This window comes from Notechis scutatus, chromosome 1 (genome assembly GCF_049901735.1).
Source record: "Notechis scutatus isolate UNSWTSFEM ecotype Mainland chromosome 1, rNotScu1.2, whole genome shotgun sequence".
In the NCBI taxonomy this organism is placed as follows: Eukaryota; Metazoa; Chordata; class Lepidosauria; order Squamata; family Elapidae; genus Notechis; species Notechis scutatus.
In genome coordinates, this window is record NC_142009.1 from 289,412,687 (window position 1) to 289,436,644 (window position 23,958).

General features: G+C 35.3%; 2 protein-coding genes across 4 annotated transcripts in view; one reads left to right on the top strand and one right to left on the bottom strand.

Annotated features, from left to right (window-relative positions):
* The window catches only part of SLC25A21 (solute carrier family 25 member 21), a 306,437-nt gene that overhangs the window by 280,148 nt on the left and 2,331 nt on the right, over positions 1-23,958 (bottom strand). The gene's annotated exons all lie outside the window — the stretch shown is intronic.
* The window catches only part of MIPOL1 (mirror-image polydactyly 1), a 105,189-nt gene continuing 93,644 nt past the window's right edge, over positions 12,414-23,958 (top strand). Inside the window, exon 1 of the mRNA XM_087962543.1 lies at positions 12,414-12,548. The gene's annotated coding sequence lies outside the window, so the exon portion shown is untranslated. The remainder of the gene's footprint in view (positions 12,549-23,958) is intronic.

The window sequence follows — 23,958 nt, forward strand, 5'->3', positions numbered from 1 at the left end:
TCACTTTTTTCAGTGATGTAACTTTGAACGGTCACTCGAACTATTGTAAGTTGAGAACCATCTGTATTTATTTCTAACAATCCTTATTGTACTTTTGCTAATTAATATGGAAAGTTGAAGATTTATACACATACATATGCACAGAGACACATAAGACATATATTAATTTGTTATATTATCAGTTGTTCAATAAAATAATTGAAAAAAGGTAATCAATTAGAAAGTGTCCTTATAAAGTATCCATTCAGTTGAGGCCTAATTTACATACTATATCAAGATAATCCACAAAGAAATCAAGCTTAGTTCAACAGAAATGGGACTACCCTTCCCTGAGGCCTAATGTAAGTTTAATTGAACCATCATTCCTAATCTACATTGCCCCTAGATCCAATTCAAAATGTCCTTTTGTGTTTTTTGTTCTGTTTTTTTTTTTTTATTTCAGTGTCATAGATTCATATATGTTTAAAATACCTTTAAAACTGTATCTTCCTGCCCTGCAACTTTCCACATGTTGAAATCATTGATAAGAATGTATTTCCTACTCTGTATGACACAGATGACATGGGATGTAAAACTACGCCCTTGCAGTACTTAAATGGGTGTTACTTCTTGTGGAAGTTTGGTTCTTGGCATGTTTAGTTGCAAATTCCCAGACAGATGCCAAATGACAGCTGCCATCTAGTGTATCATTGTTTCCATCTAGTGGTTGGGTGGACTTTTACAACCAGACTTTGTAGCTCCAATTCATTAGGAAGTTAGTCATTCAGTATAAAAGTATGTCTTTCATGTAGCTTTTCTTGTTGACCTGATCCTGCTTTTGGTGGTTTTTGTCACTTGTTTATATTATCATTTTTTAAAAAGATGTTAATGTTTAGTAATGTTTGTTAATTAGTCTGGAAGAATTTTTCAGAGGAGAAATTATTTTATAAGGAAAATATTCAAGAAAAGTTATATCATAATCAAGACATCATAAATTGAGATCAAAATAAACATTCTTATGACACAATCTTTAAACTTAATGATTCAGAAACCGTACTTGATATATCAATTGAACATGTGTGTATGTGTGAGAGAGAGTGTGTGTGAGAATGTGTGAGAGAGAGAGAGAGAGGAGGGGAGGGGGAGGGAGGGAGAGAGAGAGAAAATGAATGAATGAATAAATGAATGAATGATAATATATGTAGCTCAGGAACTCTTTCATAGGAAAAACCAGAAACAAAGTATGCAGGAGGTTGTTTTCAAGATAAGGACACAAGTTGGAAAATTTCCATAAACATATGAGTGCTGACAATTGAAGGTGTTCATTTGGTAGATTAACTTTTCAAATACTTGAAAGACATCTGCCTCACACGTGTGGCCAACTATACATAAGTTACAAAAATATACATGCAGTACCTGGCATATTTCAGAACTTCTCTATGTGCACAAGGTTAAAAAAGTGAAAAAGAAATCCAAAAGCAGCTTCACCTGTCTTATTAACGCAAGGTAAAACTAAACTCAATCAAAAATTATGAAAACATTGTTTCAGATTGATTATTGTGGTCAGTTTTTCCTTGCATATTAACACGATAGGTCAGGCCATGGCAGCTTCAAAGAAAAAGAACTATGAGATGAAGGAAACAGCAGAAGAGAAAGAATCACCTGTTAAGTTGCAATTTAATGTTATTCAACGAAGCACCTGAAGTCATAAATACAGGCTTGGCTGCCAAAGAAACAAATAGATAGTATAAAATGTGCAAAAACATATCCTAGCATGTTATTTTATGATCCTATATATTTCAAAATGCTGAAAGTGTCAAAGATATCATTTCAAGAAAAAATAAGCAAAATGGTGCAGTAACATAAACTCCTCACATAATAGTTGTCTGATCTCATAACTCCTTTGGACACCACTGGAAGATTCCAAAAACTGCCTTACTCTAAAATGTATGTCATGCAGTGCATTAATAATACAAACTGCTGGCATCATAGGATGTTTCTAAAATAGTCAGCCTATAATCTTATTCATGATCTGACATGGCTTTCAGTCATGCTCTCATTACTGCAAACTTTCAATTTATATATTTCAAAGCTGTAAGAACATATCCTTCCAGTTTTAAAAAAAAGCCATGTTCCCATTTTCAGAGTTAAGAATTAATATGTCCAGCTAGAAGTTATAGCTATGAAGAATTTTCTTTAAAAAAACACATTAAATTTATTCCAGAACAATGCAAAATCAAAGTTGGTCAGACATGATTCACCAAAAGATCAACCACACTAGATGTAACCATCCTTGGCTAGACTTGAATGAAAAGATACAAAATATACATAACTTTTAGTTGAATCAACACTTGAATATGTTTGCATTTCTAAATGGAAATAGCACCAGCTCAGCAGTAGTCAAAAAGCAACTCCTGTAATAAGTATAAACTGAGAAATTCTAAATAAGCCAACAGCTTTCCAGTGTGTGAATGTACTGTTTCAATGCAAAACTTGGCAAAGGAAATGAAAGAAGTAACAGGAAAATCCAATGTTCTGTGCAAATGGACATCTGCTCTCACTGTGGGCAGTCAGTGGGAAGAGGCAGGCAGAAGTCTATCTCAGCCATGGAGGTTCACTAGGTGATTCAGAGCTACTCTTTCTCAGCCCAATCTATCACACAGGGTTGTCATTGTGGGGATTAGTATTTATTTATTTGGCATACAGCATTGGTACACGAAAGCCAGGAGTCTACAATGTTATTACAGAGTAGTAGTATGGCTGCCTAAGATTGCTAGTTCATTCAATTCACACTCGCACGCTATCCAGGGGTGCACCCCAGGAGGTGAAATAACTCTGCACGCAGAGCAGCTAATGGTATTCTGCGAGAGTGTGAGTGTGATCCAGGGCTTTTTCTCCATTGGTTTTCATCATGCATTTGGGCCAATTTGGCACTGGTAGGTTTTTTTATTTCCATCATTAGTCCCACCAGAGTGGTGCCTATTTATCTACTTGCATTTGCATGCTTTTGAACTGGTAGATTGGCAGGTGGTGGGAACTTAGTCCATCATGCGATGCTAGAGCTTGAACTGTTAGAGTGCAAAGAGTCGACTTTCTCTGGCCGACAAATCCAGCATCTTCAAGTCACTGATCCACCATACCTTATAATACAAAAGCACGCTGCTGCGAGCTCTTGAAGGAAAGGTGGGCCCTTCTTTGCCACAGCTTCAGTGACAGGTACCACCAACCTGTACCATTCAAGGTGAGAATCTCCTTTCTCAGTTGTGCCAATCTATGTCCTTTATATGGCTGAAGAGAAAATAATGATATTCAATTATATTGTTCTCCATTCCTTCACTTAATGTGGCAACTCATTATGTTTCAGAGTGTTAGAAGAACTGATTATTATTTTAAATCATGTTGCAAAATGATACCAAATTTCTCTGGTACTAAATTACCAAAACCACACCTTTACTGACAAAAAACTAATTCAGATTGAATTATGGTTCAGAATTACAAAGCCTACATTTAAACTAGATATGAATCATCTTCCAGTTTAAGTAGTCATATTACGTATTACTCAGCTTCAACAAAATTCAGTGCATCTTTTTCTTCTTTTCTTTTCCTAGCAAATTTTGATAAAGTATATAATCAATCTGCAGTCTGAAATACACATATTATTTCTGCTTATTCTACTAAAACCGGTGTATAGTAAACAGAACTGAAGGGAAGTACCTGCAGACACTAGGCAAATATGTAGCTATTTTTATGAGATGCCACTCTTTTATTTTGCTCCATTTGCTTAGGGAGGCAGAGAGTTCAGCCAGCAGAAGATGGAACAAAACCAATTTCAATGTGGAATATATATATTTTTCTATGAGGGTTATGTATTTATAAAACATGTATTCATCACTTCCAAACCTGGCTGGGTTTTAGCATGCAAAATATTCACATGATTTTTTTCAGCAATGAATTTATTTAATAGGTATTCAAAACGATGAGGCATTACTTTTAGTGGCAGTACAGACCTAGCTTTAAATTTTAAAAAAAGTATCACGTCTTTAAAAGCCAAATTTCTTCTTTTAAAAGCATATTTTTATTTTATTTATTTATTTGTATCCACCCTATAATGGATAGTACTGGTAGCTATTTTGAATACATCGTCTCCTTGATTTTTATGTTTAGACTTTTGTAGCCAAAATGGCACCACCCAAGAACAAAAGAGAACATTTCCAAAGCCTTGGGAAAATCCTAAGATTTTCATAAATGATTAAAGGGGTGGGGAGATTAAGTGTGGAGGAAGGTATTCCAAAAAGTACCATAATGAGGACTGAACATGCTCGATGTTTAATCAATAAGTGTTTTCAGAATGAAGAAGGGGAGGGGGTGAAGAATGCAAAACCAAGAGGAGGTTGCTGGATATGCAAATCCCATTTAAGATGATCATCAATGTGATTATGGGGAAATAAAGCACATTTCAGCAAAATATACTTCCTTTGTAAACATATCTTTAGCACTGTACAAACCAACAATGCTTACATTTGCAACTATTTAGAATAGACAAATTTGATTATAGTTCGGTTAGGAAGTAACTTTTACAATGCAGACTAACCAAATCAAAGCACCAACTTTTAATCTGAAATAAAATAATGAACTGAACGGCATTGACAACAGCCAGAAAGAATATCTGGAGATCATCTTGAATTTCAGCTAGATTGAAATTCATTACTATTTACCAAGGAAGCAAACAAACAAACAGAAAATTGTAAAAAGGCACATTCCCAAATCTCCATCAAAATCTATATTTTGAAAATGTACTATATGTTTGGTTTGCAGCCTTTCGATCACTTATAACTCTAAACATAAAAGTTAAGACTTGCATGAAAGTTGTTACCATAATCCTTGGGCTTTTCCGTACTAAATAACTCAATGTGGTTCTCAAATGCTTGAATCGCTTGCAAACTGTTAGCAGAATGTTGCTATAGGGCAATCTCTCTCACTGCCATTCTGGCGGGGACAGCTCAGTATATTTTACTCAAAATGTATGTATAAAAACCAGCATTTATTTTAATAATGCTCTACCACACCATGAAATGTGCAAATGTATGTATTGTGTGTAGGAACTAGGAAGTTGCATTATATTAAGCAAGATTATATTCTTATGTACACCATGACTGGGAGCACACTCAGAATGCTGAGCAGTTTTCTCCTATTATCTGCTGTTTAGTTCTGATTTATTTGATTCATCTACTTCACTTTTATCCTGTCTTTCCTCCAAAAATTCAAGAAAGCTTACATGAAAATCACTTTTCATTTTATCCCACCAGACCTCTGGGATAGGTAAGTTGGGCTAAGAATTATTGGGTCAAAGTCACCAGTGATCTTCTGTGGTAGACTTAACCATGGCTTCCACAGTCCTAGTTATTCTTCAGCCACGAAAATCACCCTGACTCTTTTAGCCAGAAAGGCCAATAGCTGAACCAAAGCACCTTCTGCATAAAAAACATGTGTCTTATCTAGTGCCAATTTAAGGGTATATGGCACACTTAAGCCATGCTGCCTGATGGTGTCACCTCCCTTTGAAGTTTTGCATTTTTAGAATGTCAGAAGGAAGGGCAGCCCTGGCATGCCCTAAACTTTGATAACCCTAGGCTAGTGTCTACTCATCCTTAGCCTAGAGCTGGCCCTGAGCAATAATTCTGTACACTTGAGAGCAAAATCTTAGGCACTCGTTATCGGAATAATAATATTGGATAATAAAATAGTGAATTATCCAAATGGGTCCAATTCTTCCTCACCCTTGGAAATTAGAATTAACGCAGTATTTTTTTGTTTTTAATAAAATATAATGCAACATTTTATTTGAATCCAAACATTACAGTTTGATCAAATCCCTATAATCAGAATTGTTCCTGCAAACTGACATCATAATATTATGTAAAGTATGAGAAAGAAAAGGACAGGACAGTAGGATTTGGATTAAGGGAAACCAAGTATTTGAATCACCTCACAGGATTGTTATTATGGGGGGAAATTGTAGGAGGAAGGAGAATTAGTTTTGTTCGCCAGTTTGAGTTATTTATAAAAATAATAAAGGCAGGGATAAAATGATGTAAAATAAAATAAAAATAAAAATGGATGATAAATACCAATCACTGAAGGTGTCCGTGCTGCCATCCCCCTTTGCCCCATCACTGCTTTGCTGATGTCAGACTGCCATGAATCCTTGGTGGGGAGGGAGTTAGCAAGTAGGGAGGGAAGTCAAGGAAACCAAAACCACTTTGAATGCCTGCCAGAAATATCAGCCAACCAACCCCAAGGTCACAACCATGGGAGTGGAAGGGACCATGACCGAGCCCCCCAAACCTCAGAACTGTTACCAAAACATTTTTTTTAGAATTCAATTGGACACAAGGGAGATAGTTGGAGGGAGGACCTTAGTAAGGGGGAAATAAGTAGGCAGCTTTTGCACTCAAAACTTAGATCTGGCTTTTTCTACCATGAAACCATCTGGCTTTAGTAAAACTATTCCTTTCACTACAAATGAAGCTGAAGGCTCTTTCTATCTAAATGATGAAGTTGGGACAAGCCCAACAGGAGGTTTTAGAAGTGTCAGCTTCAGACAGCTGAAATGCCAACGGAAGAGAGAAAAAGGCACATGCAATTCAGTTCACCTAAATAACAATTGCATAATAACATATTTAAAATGCTACAAAACATTTTCCTTTAGAATGGCTTAGAAATGTTTTGCTTGTTAAAAAATTAAGTAATAGTCCCATGCCACATGGTCTGTATTAACCCTCACCTCACATTCAGCAAATTCAACGCACAAAAGAAATTAAGTGGTGGAAACCAATAAATAAAAGTGCCTTTGATGCAAAAAGGAAATACTTGGTACAATTAGAGCGGCAACAAAAGGAAGAAAAACAGAAGAATGTATTACTTCCTGGCTTCTCTAATAGTTTCAGGGACTTCGTCTCAGGAAGAAAGATACGAGAAACTTCAGATTTATTTTTTCAACTGGGAATGCCAGAAAGAAGTTGTGTGTAAGGAAGGGAGGTGGTTAGTGTATTAGGAAAATACCATCGCCACAATATTGTATTCTGGTTTTTAACTTATTAAATATTAAAATCCACAAAGATTAAGTGGTTCAATGATTTCAAGTCTGCTTTTAGACGTTGCAAACCACCCAGATTCTGTTGAAAGTGAGATGAGTGGCATACAAATTTAACAAATGAATAAAGTTCCACAATTCTATGCTTGAAAGGATATCTGTTCTAAAAGTGCCAATTTCTTCTCATTCCAATGCAGTATAAGCAAACTGATTCCCCCGCCCCCCAACACAATAAACCATATGAACTACCATTTTCACCTTGCAGAAAAAGGAGCCTATCAAGACATGAACTGATCTCCTTCCACTTACGTCTGATGATACAGCCTTACCTATTTGAATTTGTACTGCCTGATACACTACTTCAGGCATATCTCTACAGTGACTCTTTGGAGAAGAGTTACCAGTGTATGCTCACTTTATTTGATCTGCCTCAACTCAAACTGAGGAACAGGAAGAAGTGGGACAAGAAGGGAAGCATTAGATACTAGCTACCGTAGCAATTTGAATTCTTTCTTATGCGATTGCTGCCACATCTAGCAGAAAAAGAATAGAAAGTAATCTCTTCTAGCTGCAAAACATTATTCTCTCTGACTTTGTATCTCATCACACTTTCCAGGCAGTTGAGCAGAAAATCTGCTTTATTTCTCAGGCAACTGGCTACAAAGCAAATATAAATGCTGGAAGATAGTCAGGGAGGCAGATTCCCTAGCCAGTTTCACAATACAGTAACGATACATATGATATAAGACACCAGCTCAATAGAAATGCAAACACTTTGATTAAAATGTGATCTGCTTTAATTTTCAGACAACAGGCTAATACCTGGCACTATTTAAAATGAAGTCTCCTTTTCCCTTTCACCCACCATTAGTGTTAAAATCTCACATCTAAAAAGTTTTGCCCATCGTGGACATAATCACCTGTACCATATCCTCCTTGTGATTATGGAGTGGGAACATAAATTTGCAGTGGTTCTGTAACCGTCAACCATCAACCTATATAACTTTAATCCATTATTTTGGCTAGGGAAAAGAAGACAAGACAGATGAAATTAGTGAATGTAATCAATTGATGCATGGAAATAAATGGAGGGCAAAAAAAAGAGAATGAAATGAAGTTGAATCAAGTAGGACTAATATTGGCGGAAAGATTAAAGAGAGTATTAAGTAGAATTATCCACACTGATCAGAATGGCTTCCTCCCCCATAGGCAAATAAAAACAAATACAAGAACCATTATGGATATATTAGAATATTATGAAGTATACTCAACCAAGACAATGGCATTGATATTTTAGACACCCAGAAGGCTTTTGACAACCTGAATTGGAACTTCCTTATTAAACAACTGATAGGCATGAAATTTGGTGAAAATTTTATAGGATTTATTAAGACAATTTATTACATGCAAACCGCAAAAATATTAATCAATGGGGAAAATACAGATACCATAAGGATAAATAAGGGAGTAAGACAAGGCTGCCCCCTAGCTCCTCTACTGTATATATTGGCAGAAGAGACTCTCTTAGTACAAATTAGGCAAAATCAAGAGATGAGAGGACTAAAAATTAAAAAAGAGGAATATAAACTCCAGGCATTCGCCGATGATATGGCATTTATATTAGAAGAACCCTTAGAAACGAGCTCTATACTACTAAGAGAAATAGAAGAATATGGAAAGGTGGCAGGGTTAAAAATTAACAAAGAAAAAACAAAAGTGTTAACAAAAAACTGTACAAAGGAGCAGAAGGAAGAACTAGCAAATAAATTAGGTATGCAGGTGGTAAATAAAGTAAAATACTTAGGGATCTGGTTGACTGCTAGATGTTCGTTGATTAAAAAAGATAACTATGATAAGTTAATAACTCAATAGTTAAAGATTTAGATAATTGGGCCAAATTGCAGTTATCGCTATTGGGACGTATTTCGATAGTAAAAATGAATATTTTGCCAAAACTGTTGTTCCTGTTTCAGACAGTGCCAGTCAAGTCGGAAAAGAATTTTTTTGTAGAATTAAACAAATGTATATCTAAATTTATATGGCAGAGGGAAAAACCCAGAGTGAAATATAAATTATTACAGGATGCCAAGAAAAAAGGAGGATTTGGCCTTCCAGATTTTGAATTATATTATGATGCTGCTATAGTAAACTGGCTTAAGGATTGGGTTAAATTAGAAAATAGAAGGTTATTAGTATTAGAAGGTTTTGATCTCCAACTTGGCTGGCACGCCTTCATGTGGGATGGAAAATCTAAACAACATTCATATTTCCAAAGGTACCATGTAAGAAATGTGTTGTTCAATATCTGGGGAAAGATTAAAAAAAAAAAAAACACACTACCCAAAGGTTCCACTGTAGCTATCTACATTGGAAGCAGTCACATATCCAAATCTATTGGATTATGAAAATATTGTCAGTTATAAAGATTTACTATATGATACTGGAGAGCTTAAAAATAGGAACCAAATACAAATTCAAGGAAAGGAGATAGCATGGTGGCACTTTGCACAAATACAAACCCATTATAAAAAAGATAGAGAACAATTTGGCTTTAATATGACCCCACAAGAATTAGATAAAATATGGCTAGGAGAGGAAAAGAAAACAATTAGTAAAACATATAAATATCTTTTGGATTACAAATTAAAAGAAGAACTAGTCACAGAATCTATGATAATTTGGGCTAAAAACGTGGGTCATAGTATTGAATTAGATCATAGTATTGAATTAGATAAGTGGGAACACATCTGGCAAACAAATTACAAATTAACCATGTCAGTCTCATATAAAGAAAACTTATACAAAATGGTTCATCGCTGGCACCTACCTCCTGCGAGACTGGCTAAGATGTTCCCCAACCTACCACCCAACTGTTGGAAATGTAACTACACACAAGGAACATATTTTCACATGTGGTGGACTTGCCCATGTGCTCTGAAGTTTTGGAGAAATATTAGAAATTGGATTTTAAATATAACAAAACAAAATTTAAAACTTGAACCCGAAAACTTTCCGCTAAGTATGATAGATTTAAACATGGAGAAAAAATATCAATATTTAATTTTGCACATCATAACTGCGGCCAGAATAACCTACGCACAAAACTGGAAACTGTCTTTCATTCCTTCAGAGGATATGGTAATTAAAAAAATACATGAATGTGCTGAGATGGATAGCCTAACCAAATTGTTAAAAAATAAACAAGATAGTAACTATTATGAAATATGGAACATTTGGTATGATTGGTTAAAGAAAAGGTAATATTTGATATTTGGATAAGTTATGGAAATGACAGAAGACATGCATTTAATTATAAACTATATAGATAAATTAAAAGATTAAAAGAACGAAGGAGTTATTGTAACAAGGCAGATCACGTCAATGATAAAGGGGAAAAAAAATTAACCATTGCTCAATATATTCTGTAAAATGTGTGTGTGTGTGTGTGTATGTGTGTGTGTGTGTGTATGTATGTATATATATATATATATATATATATATATATATATATATATATATAATTTGTCTGTTTTAAATGTATGTCAAATAAATGTTTTCTTCTAGAATAATAAATAAATAAAGTAGGTCTAATGAATGCTAGTAATTTAATGATAAATATAAATACTTATCTAGAAATAAATTAACCATTGTTTATTGTTGTGTTTTATTTTTTAAAGGTCAAATATTATATATGTGTCTGGCAGCAGTTTCAGCTCTTAAAGACAATATAATTGACCAACTATATTATAAACTACCACACTCAAGATTGTGATTATGATGTTCTGTGCCTGCTTGTTTCTGGCTTAGCATGATGTGCAAATCAGCCGTTATCACTTCAATAAACCATGATTAAACAAAACATGGCAAGCTTATAGTTTTTATATTTTATTTTGCTCATTTACTGTTTTTTTCTAAATCCTTATGTACCCCCATAGCAGAAAGTGTCTCTGTGTATTTAAATGGACTGTATGCACAAAAACATTTGACATACTGAATTTATTAATTTTTCCTCCAAAAAGACTGCTGTATTTATGAAAATAAGACATTTCAATCTTGCACACTTCTGAAAGTTTCAAATTAAAAGATATATTTCATGGGATAATTATTGCAATTGTTCTATATTTAAATTTTTTAAAATCCAACATACAGTACGTATCTGCTACTTTTTGACTTTAAACAGTAAATTACAGAAATTCTAAACACTTTGTTTAAAAGTTTTATTAAAATCAGTTGGACCTGCTTCTATGTAAACATAGTTAGAAATCTTCTGTTTATTCATGGAATTAAATTATAAAATATTTAACATTCAGATTAGAGGGCCTTCTACTGTCAGTATTATAAAATGCTCACTGCAAACTTATACCATTTTGGGAAGGGAAGAAATATATATGACATGGCAAACTTGCATTCAAATTCAAGTGACTTCAAAAATCTGTTTCTCATTTAAATTTTCCAGTCAGAAACTTTATTTTCATATGTAAACAACTGTTGCATAATCAGAACTTTTCTAAAATACAGACTGATGGAAAAAAAATCAAAATGTTAAAAATACTATTTAATAAAGTGGTGTGCTTTGAAGATAAAACATTGATTAGTTTCTGCATTCAAACAGTCTCACTTATAAGGAAAGATTTTAAGGAAAATTTAATCTGGTGTCCAAATATAACATTACTTTAAACATGAGGTCATCTAAACATCTGTCTCCAATATATCCATAGGGATTTAAATCAAAAGTCTGCTAAACATGTACAATCATTTAGAAAATAAATAACAGAACAAATTTTCTCTTGATTATGATTATCATGCATTTTAAGAGGAAACATTTATTCTAATAAGAAAAGTCTGAATTTAAAGTTTATTGACATTAAAGTAAAATAGTTTCTTTCCAAGAATATGACATTGATTTATATTTACTCTAATCCTGAATAATATCCACGATTCAATACTTGAGAAACAGGCCTGTGCTTTGACAATTTTAGTACCTTAGGACTCTGCTAATATTATAATAGAAGAACTGGGTGATCACCAAAATATTTATCTTTGCAAAGCAAATGTAAGAATAGCTTTAAATTTCAGATTTTTTTTTCTATGTGTGCAATTTGGATTGCAATTTTTGCAATTCCCAGGCAGAAAGGGTGGTCTTATACAGGGGATGTCCAACTGTGGCAACATTGATACTTGTGGACTTCAATTCCTAGAATTCCACATGACTGGGAATTCTGGGGGCTGAAGTCCACAAGTCTTAAAGTTACAACGTTGGACACCTCTGCTCTGGTTATCCAAAGGGCACCTAATTTGGAAAGATGGTCATCCCTCTGGCAAAGAGACAAGATCAGGCAGAAATGCCTTTTGACCCATGCAGACCAAAGGTAGAATAGCACCTCCACTTCCAACACCACAATTTGATCTATTGCAAAACCCCTGGATTCAATGCTCCTATGATCTTCATAATGTCACGAACAAGCCAGCAATTAAGGTTAGTGCCTTAATATTTTATTTTTCACTCATTTCAATGTAAGTTAAAAGTTTAAGAAAAAAATAGAAATACTGATTCAGAAATAAAAAAAACAGCTTCAAAATGGCTTTTTCTTATCCCTTGCTGTGGCCACCTGTAAGCTAGAAGTTCACTATAGCTCTGAATGGATCTCTCGTATCTCTTTTATGACTTGTCTCTCATCCTCACTTTAGTATAACATGCAGCATTATCTCTATGCACTTCCTAATTCCACAATGAACTGCAATTTTATTTAACTCTCCTACCAAATTAGTGGCATGTACAATAAAAGAAAAAAGAGTGATATTTGAGTGGCAGTGAAGTTCCATGTCAAATTATTGATCCCATATAGAATTTAGTCAGACCTTTTCTGTTCTATTTATAGGAATTCATTACTAATCTAATGTAAAAGATGGGAAAAGACAGAATGTTAAGAAGCCACAGTCCTTACATAACTAAAATAGTGCAGACCATCAGGGAGTGAGGAGGCACCTTCATCTTTGCTAAAGTATGTGGCCTTAGAGACATATACTTATTAAATTTTAGTTCACTAATAACTTCAGTTCTCTTGGTGGACCACAAAGCTATTTAACATACTTGACATAAAAAACATTCTTTTGGTGGTAGGTCCAGAGTTGTGAAACACTCTTCACAAAGATTTCCACACAACTTAACATTATGATCTTTTTTAGTACTTAGGAAAATCTTAGGCTCTCGGGATTTTAAGCAACATTTTGCATTTTAGTACTTCAGAATTTTATTCTTATTTCATCATTATGAATTATGCCTGCTTATTGCCATGATTATTGCTGCTCCTGAGTTATACTGCCTCCTGTTTCAAAATCTGTTTCTTTTACGCTGGTTTATATTATCGTTATATTGTTTCTTTTTTACTCGTTTCTTTGTTGAAAAAAGAAAACAATAAAAAGGATAAAAGAGGATAAAAGCATACTCTCACATGTGCTAAAAAGACTAACTATGTCTTCTATTATTCATTTAAATCAATTTACTAACAATAAGAAACAAATGGGAAATTAAATATATAAATTAATATACACAATCCAATTTTTAAAAAAAGTCCTGACAGGAAAACTGTACTGGAATATAGAAATAGAGGTGAATTCTTCTGACTGTAGTGTAACTGATGGGGAGTGGGTATCCTTCCTATTTTGCACTGAGATCTTATTGCAAATGGAGAATATCTATAATCATTGTCTTCAAAATAATATAGGCATCTAATAAATTCACTAATAAATTTCCAAATTGAATTTAATATATTAAATAACTTCTGTCCAAAAACCGACAACTACAACACAAGACTCTGTTGCATGAAATGCTGTGTATTTTAAGCCCCACTCTCCAATGTCTCAGTGGTGACTCCTGCCCTTTGGAATAATCTTTCCACCAGCTTACAATTAGCCCCAACTCTGCAGGCCCTTGGAAAGGCAGTGATGAACTGAGTCTTATTTGACTAATCAGTTAAAGATTTCAATTCTGATCACTATTTCATCCTATTGTTGGAGTAACTTTAAATGAGACATGCTCTTTTGTATTAATTGATTAAGGTTTCTCTCTTTTTTTGTAAGCTATGCTGAATCACCTTATCTGAACTGGGAAGCCACAGAAATGGTATATTAAATAAAATATATTGAACACATCCACCTTCTTCTGAATAGATTTGAACATAGTACATTCTGCATATTCTTGTACATCTACAAGATTCTATTCTACAATGTATAAATTATTTTATGGGCTTGTTATCTCTATAACATGTAAAGAATTATAAAGAGATGTAAAGAATTATAAAGAGATGTTAAAAGGTCCTGTATTACACAGTTTTGAAGCACTTAAGGCTGCAGGCTCATATCAAGATATTAACGTTTTAATTGAAGACACCTTTATTTTACACTTCTCAAACTGGAGTTGGCAAGTGATGTTTGACCATTTGCTGCTAGAAGAAAATGAAGCTAACCTCTGTAATCCTATTAATCCGATCAAATAAGGAATAAATGTTCTACTGCTGGTGTCTCACTCTTCTAATTGAATGTGTTGGAGGAAGGAACGGAGAGAGATAAATTTATTCTGTAGCTTTAAAAGGGGCCATTTATCCTTATTCCTCTTTAAATCTCAGTCTATTCTCTTCATGGTATAATCTGTTAGTCTAATGTCTGCAGTTCTTCAGCTAATTCATTCTTCAGAGCAAGTCCAGCATAACTGTCCCAAATATAACTTTTTAGGTAACTAAATAAGCTCTCCTCTTTTATCCATAAAATCTCTAATAATTTTACTCAAAATTTATTGCTAATGGCTTTTTAATGTTTCCATTAATACCCAGTTCTCATAAAAATGCAATTTTAATATCTAATTTTTCCAGTAGTCTACATTTACATCAAATTAAATAAAAATGATATTTCCTATTCACCTGCCATCACAGAAGAAAATGAATATTATTTTCAATTTCTGAGTTTACTAAAAGTATTAAAATAGCATTATACTGCCATCTAGTGGCCAGTTTAGTGGATGTGTACAAAACCATTTTAATGAGTAGATCTCTGCTGGAATACATAGCAACTAACAATTATATGCAAGTCTATTCAGAAGCAAGTGAATATGACTCATTCTCAGGTAAGCACTAAGTATTGGGTGTTCAGTTGTGGCTTATGAATATAACTGTAATAAACAAAATTCTCTACTTGGAGTGAAACAACAGCAAAATACAGTTTCATATAATGAAAAGAACATTTAAAGCCAAAGAAATGCCTCAGATACATGTGATTCAAGCTAATTAAATATATATTGAGGAAGTCTTTCCCTAGCATATTATTTTAGATAAGCAAACAAAATCCAGTGTCGCTGTTGATAACATTATCCATTTGCACAAATGTTACACAGTAATGTTGTTAGAATGAAAAGGTACAATGCTGTTCATAACAAATGATTATTTACTCAAACCACAAGTTGTGTTTACAATATCAATATTACAATATTACAATATTACAATATTGATTGATGTACTGCCGGTACTCTTTAGGAACCATGGTGGCACAGTGGTTAGAATGCAGTATTGCATGCCACCCACTGCCAGGAATTTGATCCTGACCTGTTCAAGATGCTTCCACTGTCAGTAAAATGAGGACCCGCATTGTTAGTAGCAATATGCTGACATTGTAACCTACTCACGGAGTGCTGTAAAGCACTGTGTAGTGGTATATAAGCCTAAGTGCTTTTGCTATCTAGTTTAAAGTGGCCCAAGGGCAGCGATACCATATAGAGGTTGAGAACTTCAGCCCTTCTATCCTCCATCACTACTCCTTCTATGCTTCAGCTGGGCCTGTTAAAAACACAACAACAAACCAAGTCTCCAACAGTTCTAAAAGTAGCGTTGTCCTGATTGCTCTCTGTTCTGTTCCTAAACTAATGTGAGAACATGACTTTTGAGGAGGAAGATCTATCTGGTTGTCACTAATGAATGCATTTGTGGAAAGGCAATGCAAGAGGCTACTAAACGGTGGGCACTGTACAGCAGAGGAAGAGATCAAACATGGGAAAAGGAGGTTAGTTGTTTTCTAAGGTAGGAGATCAATATGAGGAAGTCTAGCTATATATTAACACTTTATTAAACTTCCTTGAAGAATTAATATTGAAAAAGGCAAAGGTATATTTGCAGAAAATATAGTAGATGTGTTTCTATGTTAAGTGAGGCTTTGTTTAACTACACATTTCTGAATAAATCAAAATCATATTATGTGTGGTATTTTCTTTACAATTCAGTGGATATATTGTTCAAATATATATTTGAACAATATATCCACTGAATTATAAAGAAAAATACCACACAAAATTCACACATCGTGTTACGATATAGGTAAATAAATACAAAGCTGCAGAAAAATCAAATTCCAAGAGCTCTATGAAATCTTAGAATGAAATAAAGACATTTAAAATAATGTTATGATGAAGAACATATGGAGTTGTTAACTCAATTGTTGGCTCAATTCTCAGCAAGACAAGTAAAGAAGTAAACCTGCAATGGCTGATTAAGGTTGGCTGAGTAAGGATAGGATTTTGATATCTGGCCAGATATAGGGGTTATTAATGTGGAACAACTATTTGTCTGAAATGGTATAGGGCAGTGATGGCTAACCTTTTTGTCATGTGCCAAAAGTGCGCATTTGCACAATGCGTGCATGACTCCCGCCCCCTGTGCATGTGTGCATGACCCCCCTGCACATGTGCACACTCACGTCATTTTTATTGTTATTATTTAATAATATTTCTATTCTGTTCTATTTCAGATGACTTAAATGTTTAGGTTAAATTGACAGTCTGTCTTTGTTTCAGGAGTTCTGGACATATCTATATCTATATCTATATCTATATCTATATCTATATCTATATCTATATCTATATCTATATCTATGGTATTCAGCTTTGTTCAGATATTTTCCCACATCATTAAAGTTGTGCTTTTAAAGTTGTAGCAACGTTTCGGCAGAATCTCATCTGCCATCATCAGGCTTCTGTATTGTGTTCATCTCTGAGTCAGGCTTTCATAGCCGTTTCAGTTTTAAATTTGGGGCTAGCCTACTGCTGTGCCAGAACGGTTTTTTCTTAATCCTGATTGGTTGGGAGTCTTGGTCTGTGTTTATTGGTCTTGGAGTTTGCTGTGTTCTGCTTGATTGGTGTTTCTAATATCTTCTGTCTGTTTTGTGGCTTTTTTTGTCTTGATTGGCTGGCAACATTGTGTTCCTGTATTGGAGGCTTTTAGTGCAGCTTGGCTTCGGATAAATGGATGGCTATCATTTATTAGGAAGCTAGGTTTCATCTGGGTGCCTGGTTGGGGTGTGTTTGAGCTGGAGGTATCGGGGGGATCTGTTTGTGCCCAGGTGTTTGCCTGGCTTGTGGTGTGGAGAGTTTTTTGTTTGTGAGTGCAGGCTTCCAAATAATTGACAGTCTGGTGGAATCATCTCTTCTATTCATGCTTTCAGGTCTTTTTTCAATCTCTATGGCTTCTCTGATAATTCTGTGGCTGGGGTTTTCTACAGTGGCTAGGGTTTTGGTGCCATTGAAGTCAATGCTATGACCTGTGGCTTTCATGTGTTGGACTAGTGAGGAAGTGTGTATCAGCTTTTTTACTGCATTTTTGTGTTCATCCAGGTGAGTACTTATTCTTCTATTGGTCTGTCCAATGTATGTGGCAGGGCATGATGCGCAGGGGACTTCATATATGCCTTAGTTTTCCAGGTCAATTTTATCTTTGGGGTTTCTTAGGATGGCTGCTATTTTTCTGTCTGTTTTGAAGGCAGTCTTGACGTGATGCCTGTGTAGTATTTCATTGATTTTGTCTGTAGTACCTCTTATGTAGGGCAGGACAGCTGTTCCATAGGTCTGTTCATCTTCTAGGTCTCCATTATGTCTCAGTGTTTTTGTGGATCAAGCTGGTTATTTTGCTTTTGTGGAAGCCATTAGCTGTCAGTACTTTAGTCAGGGTGCATAGTTCAGTCTTTATGTGTGTCTTGTCTGCCAGGCGTTTGGTTCTGGCGATTAGTGTTTTGGCCACGGAGTTTATCTGTGCTGGGTGGTGGTGGGATTGGGCGTTGAGGTAGCGGTTGGTGTGTGTTTTCTTCTGGTATATGGTATGTCCTAGTGTGCCATCTGTTTTTTTTGTAGATTAGTACATCTAGGAATGGTAGTTGTTTGTTTCCGTTTCCATGGTGAACTTGATTTTGGGGTGTGTGCTGTTTCGGTGTGTTAGGAAATTGGTTAGGTTTTCTTTTCCATGGGGCCAAATCACAAATGTGTCATCGATGTATCTTATCCATAGTTTGGGTTTGTGGGTGGCATTAGCTAGGGCTCTGGATTCGAATTCTTCCATGAACAGGTTTGCAATGATGGGTGACAGTGGTGATCCCATAGGGGCTCCTTCAATTTGCTTGTATTTTTGTCCTTTGTATATGAAATATGTGTTGGTTAAGCAGTGTTCTGCTAGTTCCAAGAGGTGTTTAGCTGGTTGGTATTTATTTTTGATGATTTCAGGAATTTCTTTTATCTCAAAAAACACAAGTCATTCCCTCATGAAATGAGAGCAATGAACCCAACAAATCCAACATTATACACTCATCCTTGTTTTAATTTAATATCAGCAATACGGTTATCCCATCATTTCAGAAGTTCAATAAAATTATTGTTAATCATTCTTTCCTCACTTCCAAATTAGAAAAAATCTTTACGTCTGACAACCAGCATTCAGGGTTTTTTTGGGATAACAAACCACTCAACAGCAGGAAAATGATAAAAGGACAACTTGAAGCTGAAGGAGCAAGTTAAATCTCAACAACAGCTTCCTGGCAGTAAAATCTATGGGCTGTAAAAGCGTCTGAAAAGGAAGTGGTGAAATCTTTTTCTCTTGGGACTCTTTAGATACACATTAGAAATCATGATAATGAGAGAATAACCTTGTACAGGCAGAAGAATAATAAACAAAAAGATTATTTCCATCTCTAGCCTTTACACCGAAGTCAGTTCATAAGAACAATGGGGAAATGCCGATAATCAGCGGATGGTGATTGTCCTCCTTTTTCTCCTTCTTGGAGAGATTAGTGGAAAGACCTTGCAGTCCTGCTCCAAATCAGCACATTGCATCTGGTTTCAAGGGATGGTCTAAGCTTGCATTGGTTTTTTAAGCATTTCACCCCAATTGGACTGGCAGCAAAGAATGCTGTCAAATAACAGCTTTAACACATATGCATAGTCAGGGTGCACAGTTCAGTCTTTATGTGTGCCTTGTCTGCCAGGCATTTGGTTCTGATGACTAGTCCCAGATCATGACCTACTATGATTAATTTAAACTAGGACTTCCTGGCTCCAGTTTAACACAAATGTTCGAGACTTGAATTCATCTAAAAAGTGTTTCTGAGCATTTGGAACTTTAAAAGAATATCTAGTAATTAGATAGCAGCAGATCCTATTTAAAAATAATATATTTGGTTGTTTTAGATTAGATAGGCTTAACCCATCTATCAATGAGTAGTAACAAATATTCATCGTATTTGAATTAAAACTAAGCTTGTTAAGAAATATATCAGACTACTTCTATTTAAACTGATTTTTTTATATTATATTATATTAATTTTGTTATTCTTTTTATTAGTTTTATTGTTTTAAATGTGGTTTTATATTTTGTAAGCTGCCTTGAGTTGCCATGGGTGAATAGGCAGCAATATAAATTCAATAAATAAAATAAATAAACTACATTTTGAAAAGAGGAAAACATGAGACAAAGAGGACCATAGTTAAGAAGACACAAAGCAGTAGATGACCTTTCCTAGTGGTCATAGATATGATTATTTAATCAATTTACTCTATTAAAAAAATCCCACATAGGTACAGAGATATGATGAACAATCACACTTACATTAGAAAAGACTTAAGAAGCTGGAAAAAAATGCCTATAATGTCCTTGCAAAAAATTAATTCATACTTAACACAGTAGATCTTCTTCTTGTGCCATATCCATCATCGGATGTTGGCAATCATGTTGGCAATCCATCCAATACTGTAGATGGAAATTACTTTTTATCATTTTCTGCTTGTTTTTCTTTCATGAAATGCAAAGTGGATAGAGTTGACCTGGGTATTCTTTTGGTCCTTGCCCAAACAACACCAACACCACTCCATCTTTATTATATTACCAATTTTGCTATAAATTAAATCGGATGGAAAATTTATTAAAGAGTTTTGCCAGTCTGACATGTGGCAAAATGAAAGCAGCGCAACTGGAAGTATAAAAATGTTTATTCTGATATGCTTAAATTATAATTTTCCTGAATGAATCCTGAATGTGTTTACACCTTCACCTTATATGGGCTACCTTATCATAATGCGCCAATTGTTTCTCAATTTTGACATATCTACAACCTCCTTTCTAGTTTCTTGCTTGACAATTTGCAATCACAAAAATATACTGTTTATTTAAAATCTTCAACCAGACAATAGAAATCTATTTACAGGCTATAGAAATCAAAAAGTACGACTGAGGTAAGTATTTATTAAAAACAAAATTAACAAAGCAACTGAATTATGATTGTATTGAACTAGCACAGCACATTTTAATTGGGCACCAATATAAAAAAGATAATTTTCAAAGCTTTAATGTCTACAGAACAGTGTAGCTAAAAACATTCAAATGTATTTTTTCAAACCCATGTTCAAAAGAATCAAGAATCTGATTCTAAATATTTATTGCAATATTAATATACTATTAAAAAATAAAGATTGGAACATATTTAGTTGCATGTAGTCATTATCCACCACAGGTCTCCAAATATTTCTGAGGGGCAGCAGACCAAACTCCTTGACTCAACAATTCCCTTTGCGGTGTCCTGGCTCTGTTGCCAGTCATACATTAAAAGGAGAATGTCCAAGCTAGAAACCAATCTACATAGAGCAATATCCTTAATTCAAATCTTCCCTTTTTAGTATGTTCAGGCCATACAGTGGGGACAATCAACAAGTAGTTGCCCACAAACACAGCATTCTTCATCTCCTTGTGTCTAATGGGATATCATGAAAGAATGTCCAAAAGAGATCTTCTTGGCTACTTAGTAAACCTAAGTAATAATTTTGTGTGTGTGTGTCTGACTATAATGTTGCTGCGGGAATGTGGAAGTTGGTTTAGATGGAAAAGGACTGATGAGACAAGATAGTTATTATAAGCCATTATCTTTCAATCTTAAATAGCTCCAGCCCTTGCCTGCAACCTAGAGATGTTGCATTTATCTATATCAGGCCTATCAACACAAAACCAACAAGTAGCCTTGTGTGGCCTCTTGCAAATTTTTAAAAAGTTGATAAATTAATTGCCACCATTCCAAAAGACATGTAGCCAAGCACCTCCAGGCTGCATTGGAGATAACAACTGCCACTGTTATCTCCAACGCAGCTGCTGCTCTGCTAACCACCAAACTACTGACTGGCACATAAAAGTATTCTTTTGTGACCTGCAATTATTTTAATTTATCAATGTCGTCCTTTCCCTCTACAAGTTGTGCAAACCTGATTTATGAAAAACTATCCTTCAGTCTCAATTCTCAGGTCTCACTGTATTAGCATTATTTCTCTATCAACCACCAATCATAATATATGGATACTTTCACCCAAAGAATGGCAATGTAACTATGGAAAAATTTAAAACATCAAAGAAATATATTTTCCAAACAAGAACGGGGTTTGGAAGAACATAATTCTGACTTGGTTCTCATTCTTCTACAGAGTTGGGGAACAATGTCACCCAGCAACTACAAATATTTGAATCTATTTAAGAAGTTCCAATGTTGTCAATGTCTATTCAGTTACAGATGGGATCTAGAAATAAACAATAATTTATTAAGTTAACTTCCTATCGCATGGTGTGTACATGAGTTAGTTACCACCTGTTTTGTGAATAACCCAAACCAAGAGCTCACTGAGAGTTAGACCAAAAATACAGGTGGGACCTTTTTTGTACATTTAACCATTTTTTTCCATCAGACATGGAGATCCCCTGGCAGCTTATAACATGGTGATTTAAACCCTTTGATTTTAGCCCTCATAATCTTGTCCTTATTTAATTATGTTTTAAATGATTTTATAATAGTGCCCTCTTTGAGGGACATGGGCAATTCAGAAGTGTGAAATATAAATAAATAAATTTTATTATGCAATGCCTAGAGTAACTTTATGTGAAATAAAAAGTTATATAAATTTGATAAATGGAATGAAATGAAATATGGAGATGGCTTAAAGCAGGGGTCCCCAACCACCGGTCAAGTCCTACCAGGCCGCTGGTTTGCTGGGCGCCGCCATCTTGTTTTGATGAAAAAGTGCTTCCAGTGAGCTTTTCCGGGTAGAAAGCTCACCGGAAGCATTTTTCATCAAAACAAGATGGCGGCGCTAGAGCTCGGTGAGCTTTTCTGGGTAGAAAGCCATTTCTACCCGGAAAAGCTCACGAGCGTTGCGCCGCCATCTTGTTTTGATGAAAAAGTGCTTCCGGTGAGCTCACCGAAGCATTTTTCATCAGAACAAGATGGCGGCGCCCAGCTGATGCCGGTACCGGGCCGCGCCATAAAAAGGTTGGGGATACCGGACCGCGGCATAAAAAGGTTGGGGGTCACTGGCTTAAAGGACAGATATTTAGGGCATCTATTCCCTATTTTAAGATGTCCTCCCCAGATAGGCTCTGCCCTCATCTACTTTGTGGAGGGCAAGTCTTCTGTCATACAAAGCCTAATACTACTCTTAACTTGACAGAAGTTATATACTCCTAACCTATGGACTACTGAAAATTATTTTCAAATTTTCATGGAGCCACATTGCTGTCTACCACTTTTTAAATATAATATAAAGTAAGATACTTTATAAAAGCAGCTCTAGGGAACATCACAGTGGTGGCTCTCCTATAATATCAGGCCCAGCTGGCTCTCGCTGAAAAGGGCAGGTGATACATGTGTTTATGAATCCACCTTAGATAGTTATCAGCCCCCACTTCACTTAACCTTGCAGCTGACCTAGCTAGCAGGCCCAAATTGGGAAAATAGCAGTTTTGTGCCCTGGAGATAGAACACTTCCTTCAATCCTCTTTGCCAAATCCTAATCCCAAATATCAGACAATATAGAGCAAGGCCTGCATTCTAAATCACATAAAGGAACCAGAACAGACATAATGCTGTATTAATAAATATAGCATTTATTAATAAAGTGCACACACTTTGTACATAAGAAACCTCTCACATACAAGTAGGGCTAAGAGAGCCCCTGTGTGATACACAGAAGACCCATGCCACGACCTTCACCAATTATGGGCTGTTTGACCTTTCCTTCTATTCAATCCCCCCTTTAATCTATCTGACAGTTCTAAAACTGTTTGTCAAGGGTGCCCAACTTCTTCCTACCTGCTAATCCCAGTGCACCACCCGCTTCCTCCTCCTTTGCTCTTCCGACTTACAGCATTTGTGGCCCACCTTCCACAGCAAAATCTTCCAAAGCATAATACATACCATTATAGCGCGGAGCAACAGGCCTTCTACTAATTTATAACATAGGTACATAAATTAGATATAGCAAGTTTAAAGGATCCGAGTTCCAAAACTCAGGGCAATTACTAGATCGCAGAATTAGTATACAACTGACAGGCTGAATTTCCACAGTCCACATCTGGCGCCTTCAGCCATCACAAAATGGAATACAGTATCTAAATCCCAGCCCTGATGATTTAAGACAGGTAACCGTTAATATCAATTCGCTTTCAACTACCTACAGAAGCAACTAATTCCTTTGGGTGCAGTAGTCGTCAGCAATGCATCACGCTACAAATCCCTCCCCCCCCCCCATTTTTAAAGTTTTTAAAAAGTTTGCT